The 6251-nt window shown below is 37.6% G+C and overlaps 1 long non-coding RNA gene across 1 annotated transcript; it reads right to left on the reverse strand.

Moving 5' to 3' along the window:
• Positions 1 to 3553: 3553 nt before the first annotated feature.
• On the reverse strand, positions 3554 to 5757 carry LOC113898543. The gene is made up of 3 exons (XR_003512678.1): positions 5293 to 5757; positions 4122 to 4237; positions 3554 to 3961 (listed from the first exon to the last, which is right to left on the reverse strand). It is a non-coding gene; the product is annotated as an uncharacterized LOC113898543 (long non-coding RNA).
• Positions 5758 to 6251: the final 494 nt, after the last annotated feature.

A 6251-nucleotide genomic window follows, 5' to 3' on the forward strand; every position in this document is an offset into this window, starting at 1 on the left:
TTTCTCTCCCCATGCCTGTCTCCACACATAGTCTAGAAACTCCTGTCCCCCAAAGAGCAGAGATCCCTTCTCATTCACCACAGAACACCTCATCCTGGCATCCTTTCTGGTCATAGGTGCTCAGTGGGTGAGGACAGAATGTGTGAGGCCAGTGTTTACCTCTTATACTCACTTATTCTCTTCTAAGCAGAGTTGGAGTTGTATTCTGAGATGCCTGAGTGAGCTTCACACCAGGAAAGCACAGTCAAGGAGGAGAGGCCAGAAGTGCCGAGCAGATGAGTTCCCGAATGCCAAGACCCAGGGAGGATTGCAGAAAGAACTAAGGGCTGTATCTAGAGAACCGGGGTCTTTGTCTAGGATCTGCAACCAATTCCCTACATATCCTTTGGCAAGTCACTGCACATGCCCTCTGGAGCTTTCTGGAATCCTCCCCCTGAACTGTTTACATGTATAATCTAGGAGCAGTTTGGACCAGAACTTTCTCACTTTAGCAGTCTACCTTTTCCTCTGGAGAACCCAGGGTTGACTTCCTTTAGAATTGACTGGTTTGATCTTACAGTCCAAGGGACTCTCAAGAGTCTTCTCCAGTATCACAATTCAAAAGGATCAATTCTCTGGCACTTACCCTTCTTTATGGTTCAACTCACATCTATACATGAGTACTAGAAAAACCATAGCTTTGACTATACAGACCTTTGTTGACAAAAGTGATGTCTCTGCTTTTTAATATGCTCTCTAGGTTTGTCATGGACTTCCCTGGTGGCTCAGACAGTAAAGTGTCTGTCACAATGTGAGAGACCTGGGTTCAATCCCTGGGTTGGGAAGATTCCCTGGAGAAGGAAATGGCAACCCACTCCAGTACTCTTGCCTTGAAAATCCCATGGACGGAGGAGCTTGGTGCAGGCTACTGTCCATGGGGTCGCAAAGAGTCAGGCACTACTGAGTGACTTCACTTTCACTTTCTAGGTTTGTCATAGCTTTCCTTCCATGGAGCAAGTGTCTTTTAATTTCATGGCTGCATTCACCATCCACAGTAATTTTGGAGACTAAGAAAATAAAGTCTGTCACTCTTTCCATTATTTCTCCATCTATTTGCCAGGAAGTGATGGGACCGGATCTTTTCTGATGACTCAGATAGTAAAGAATTTACCTGCAATATGGGAGACCTGGGTTCGATTCCTGGGTTGGGAAGATACCCTGGAGGAGGACATGGGAACCTACTCCAGTATTCTTGCCTGGAGACTCCCAATGGACAGAGGAGCCTGGTGGACCACAGTCCATGGGGTCACTAAGACTTGGACACGACTGAACACAACACAGCCATAATCTTAGTTTTTTTGAACGTTGAGTTTTAAGACAGCTTTTTCATTCTTCTCTCACTTTCATCAAGAAGCTCTTCAGTTCTTCACTTTCTGCCATGAGTGGTATAATCTGCATATGTTTTGGGCACCAAATTTTTGGGTTCCAAAATCATTGCAGATGGTGATTGCAGCCATGAAATTAAAAGATGCTTGCTCCTTGGACGGAAAGTTATGACCAACCTAGACAGCATATTCAAAAGCAGAGACATTACTTTGCCGATAAAAGTCTGTCTAGTCAAGGCTATGGTTTTTCCTGTGGTCATGTATGGATGTGAGAGTTGAACTATGAAGAAAGCTGAGCACCGAATAATTGATGCTTTTGAACTGTGTTGTTGGAGAAGACTCTTGAGAGTCCCTTGGACTGCAAGGAGATCCAATGAGTCCATTCTAAAGGAGACCAGTCCTGAGTGTTCTTTGGAAGGACTGATGCTAAAGCTGAAACTCCAATACTTTGGCCACTTTATGGGAAGAGTTGACTCATTGGAAAAGACTCTGATGCTGGGAGGGATTGGGGGCAGGAGGGGAAGGGGACGACAGAGGATGAGATGGCTGGATGGCATCACCGACTCGATGGACATTAGTTTGAGTAAACTCCAGGAGTTGGTGATGGACAGGGAAGCCTGGTGTGTTGCGATTCATGGTGTCGCAAAGTGTCGGACATGACTGAGTGACTGAACTGACTGAACTGAATCTGCATATCTGAGGCAATTGATATTTCTCCTGGCAATCTTGATTCTACGTTATGCTTCATCCAACCTGGCATTTCACATCATGTACTCTGAATGTAAGTTAAATAAGCAGGCTGACAATATACAGCATTGACATACTCCTTTCCCCAATTTGGAACCAGTCTGTTGTTTCATGTCAAGTTCTAACTGCTGTTCTTGACCTGCATACAGATTTCTCAGGAGACAGGAAAAGCTTTCTTGTATTCCCATTTCTTTAAGAATTTTCCACATTTTTTGTGATCCACACAGTTAAAGCCTTTCATGTTGTCATGAAGCAGAACTCCAGTAAACAGCGTCAATAGGGAGTTTACACCTTAAGACTCTTTGAATCCCTTGCCTTAAAACCCATCCTTTGTTGTTGTGTACCAATCCTAAACTATTAAAAAAGGATCACTATTAAATATTTTTCTGGTTATAATTGTATACATTTCTGTAGGCAAATAGTATACTCTATAATCTGGATACAGTATTTTCATTTATTCATATTATTTTCTTTGAATTTGTTGACAGTATCCATGCTGTCTATACTTTTAATGAAAAATAAGCATTCTTGCGTATAGGGTTGTTACTGTCTTTCTAAATCCCATACATATGCATTAATATACTGTATTAATGTTTCTTTTTCTGGCTTACTTCACTCTGTATAATAGGCTCCAGTTTCATCCACCTCATTAGAACTGACTCAAATGCATTATTTTTATCGCAGAGTAATATTCCATTACGTAAATGTACAGCAAAAGAGACACAAATGTAAAGAACAGACTTTTGGACTATGTGGGAGAAGGCAAGGGTGGGATGATATGAGAGAATAGCATTGAAACATATATATTAATATATGTAAAATAGATGACCAGTCCAAATTCGATGCTTGAAGCAGGGCACCCAACACTAGTGCAGTGGGACAACCCAGAGGGATGGGGTGGGGAGGGAGGTGGGTGAGGGGTTCAGGATGGTGGGACACATGCATACCCATGGCTAATTCATGTTAATGTATGGCAAAAACCACTACAGTGTTGTAAAATAATTAGCCTCCAACTTAAATAAATAATTAAAAAAAAAGAAAAGTAAGCATTCTTGAAGTGATTAACTTAGTTATGGAGAGTCTTACATAAGAGTGGTGTAGGCTAGTATCTTTATTCTCAATTACTTGTGCAAATCTTTCCTAAAGTTGGAGAGAGAACTGAGACAGTAACTAAAGACACAAAAAATGAATTTTGTCCTTATCTTTTAAGAGAAAATGACTCCAGACTGTTGTTCTCCTTAGCAATTTCAGCCTGTAAAACACTGACAAAATCTCCTTAAATAGAATTTTAAAGCCTCTCATTACTAGAGGGAAAAAAAAAAGAAAAACTCATAGAGGTAACACTCCTGAAAACTATAGCAATTTTTGCCTAAGAAGTAAAACACATTTCAACTCAGAAAACAATTTTTTAAATTTGTATTTAATATCACAATGACCTGAAAAGTATATATTAACTATAAATTAACTATAGAACATTTGGGTTTTATGTAAGAAACAATGGAGAGATTTGTTTGGTTTATATAGAAGAAATTCAAAGGAGTTTTAAACTGCATGTTTTCAGAGACATATGCCCTTTCTTTTTAGGGAAAATTAACATTTTATTTGAATACTGCAATTGTTAGGGGTAGAAAACATCAGTTTACAGAATACTTATGACTAGGATAAAGGTAGTGACCTCAAAGAGAGCTTGACATCTTCATTCATCCACATTCCTTCTGTTAGAGTGGGCTTCATTCAGGCAGTGGCAAAAGGGATATTTGAATTGCCAGCTTATAACAGCAGCTGAGGGCATCTGTGACACCCTTAAGACAATATGATGAGTATCAGTGTTGGAAGCTGGAGCTTCATCCCTGTGGACATCAAGCCAATGAAATGCAGTAGACAAAGACACCAATACAATACTTAACACCCTCAGGAGAGCTCTTGGAAGCCAGCAAACATAAAAGCAAAAGCAAATCCCAAAAAGCCCATATTATCCTATTCTTGTAGAAAACCTTAGTGCACCTGTACCTTGAATACTGCAAGCACTTCTGGTCATCACATTTTAAGAATGATACTGGAGAAGGTCCAGAGAGGAAAAAGTAAATAGCGAAAGGATATGAATGCCAACTGAACGTAATGCTACCCTGATGGGGAGGAGAAAAAACAAACAAACAAACAAAAATGGAGTAAGGCACAATTAAAATAATTTAAGAAAAATTAAAAATAGTTTAAGAGTCAAATATAAAAGAGTTAAGGATGTATATTAATAAAAGCAGGTGTACATTACATAAGGTATAACAAATATATGGAATTGCTTACATTATTTTATAATCTACAAAAATGTGTAGTTTTAAGACAGACTTTGGAAAATTCATGGATACTGCACAATGAGAGTATTCATGATGGTTAAGTAAGATGACCATACAATTTATTAACCAAATACGGGTGATGCTGAGAATAAAAGAATAGTTAGAAAAAAGTATATAAATACAAGTATAAACCAGGAGAATCAAACTGGCAAGTATGCTCACATTATAATTAGGAAATATTTTCTTTGACTTTTAAATTAATGTAAGGAACAAAATATATTTCCTTCTACATCACAGAATAATGTCCTTGCTGTTACTGTTAAACTTTGATTAAATGCTTACATTAGAGATTGTTACCTGAGAAATGTATTTTAAGATGAAAAACACCAAGTCATACATAATCCCACTTAGATAACACAGATTTTTAAATTCTACCCTTTCATTCTTTGAAAAAGAGAAAAATATTCTCTTTTCCACTTAATTTCAAAAGCAAATATTATTTGTACTATTTGTATTCCCAGATAACATATTAAATAAATACCATATTATATGATTATGATTTTTAAGTATGCTTTTATTTCTGTAGGAAGAACCTGGAGAAAAGAAAATGCCACACTCTAACAAAGTTGTAGAATATGAATTTGAAGTATTGTGTTGAAATAGATGAGACTAATAGACATGACCTAATTCCAGGAGAAAGTTAAAACTGCAGGCAATTTTTAGGAGTTGTGTTAATTCAGTTTAAAACGTGCTTTGAAAGATACAGCATGTTAAGTTGCTAAATCATAACTGAGATGATAAACATATATGTAAATATAACAACATATCCTAAGCTGGATTTATACAATAAGCTATCAAGTAAATAAAATTAAAAGCAGTAAAATACCCACCTTATATATCCCATACATCCAAGAGGTCGCTTGACATTTCAACTCAGAAATGTGAAAGGAACTAGGAATCATATGTCAAAAATTCACTTAGCCTCCCAAGTCAGATACCTGGAAAGAAAATTCCAGAATCTGAGAAAGCTATACCCTTGACAAAACTCCTTCACTAATAACTCTGTCCAAAAATTCACCAAGTTCTGTTGATTTTACTTAAAAAAAAAAAAAATTCTCATCTGTGAGTCCCTATCCGTCTCCATCTTTAACTACCAGACAGAGCTACCAGCATCTCTTTTCTGAATTACTGAAATATTGATTTAAATATTCTCCAAATATACAGTTGTTTCCCCCAGTTCATCACGTACTATGTAGCCAGTGTAAACTTTAAACATAAAGAAACATATCAGTTCTTAACACTAAGAGCCCATGACTGAGTATAAGAAACTAAGATCCTTACTATGGGTTTCAAGACCCAGAACTATCTGTTCTAACTTGCCTCTTGTATCTCATTTCAAACCACTCTCTAATTCATGCAATTCAGGGGCACAAACAGTCAAACTGAATGCTGATCTATTATTATACCAGTATTTGCACATGCTACCTCTGCCTGCAGTCCCACATACTCAACTACTTCACCTTGTCACTTGTATTTAACCTCATTAGCAGTCCATAAATTATTCTTTGATTCCCCCAAATTAAATTATGCTCCCCTTATTATAGAGGCACAGAGCTCCCTAAAGTTTTTAATCACTCACATAATAATTTAGAACAATATTTTGAAGAGATATTTTGACTAATATTTGTATTCATTATTAGATATAGCACAGTGACATAAGGGATTCCCTGATAGCTCAGATGGTAAAGAATCTGACTGCGATGCAGGAGAGCTGGGTTAGGTCCGTGGGTTGTGAAAACCCCTTGGAGAAGGAAATGGCAATCCACTCAAGTAATCTTGCCTGGGAAAT

Source organism: Bos indicus x Bos taurus, chromosome 1 (assembly GCF_003369695.1).
Source record: "Bos indicus x Bos taurus breed Angus x Brahman F1 hybrid chromosome 1, Bos_hybrid_MaternalHap_v2.0, whole genome shotgun sequence".
NCBI lineage: Eukaryota > Metazoa > Chordata > Mammalia > Artiodactyla > Bovidae > Bos > Bos indicus x Bos taurus.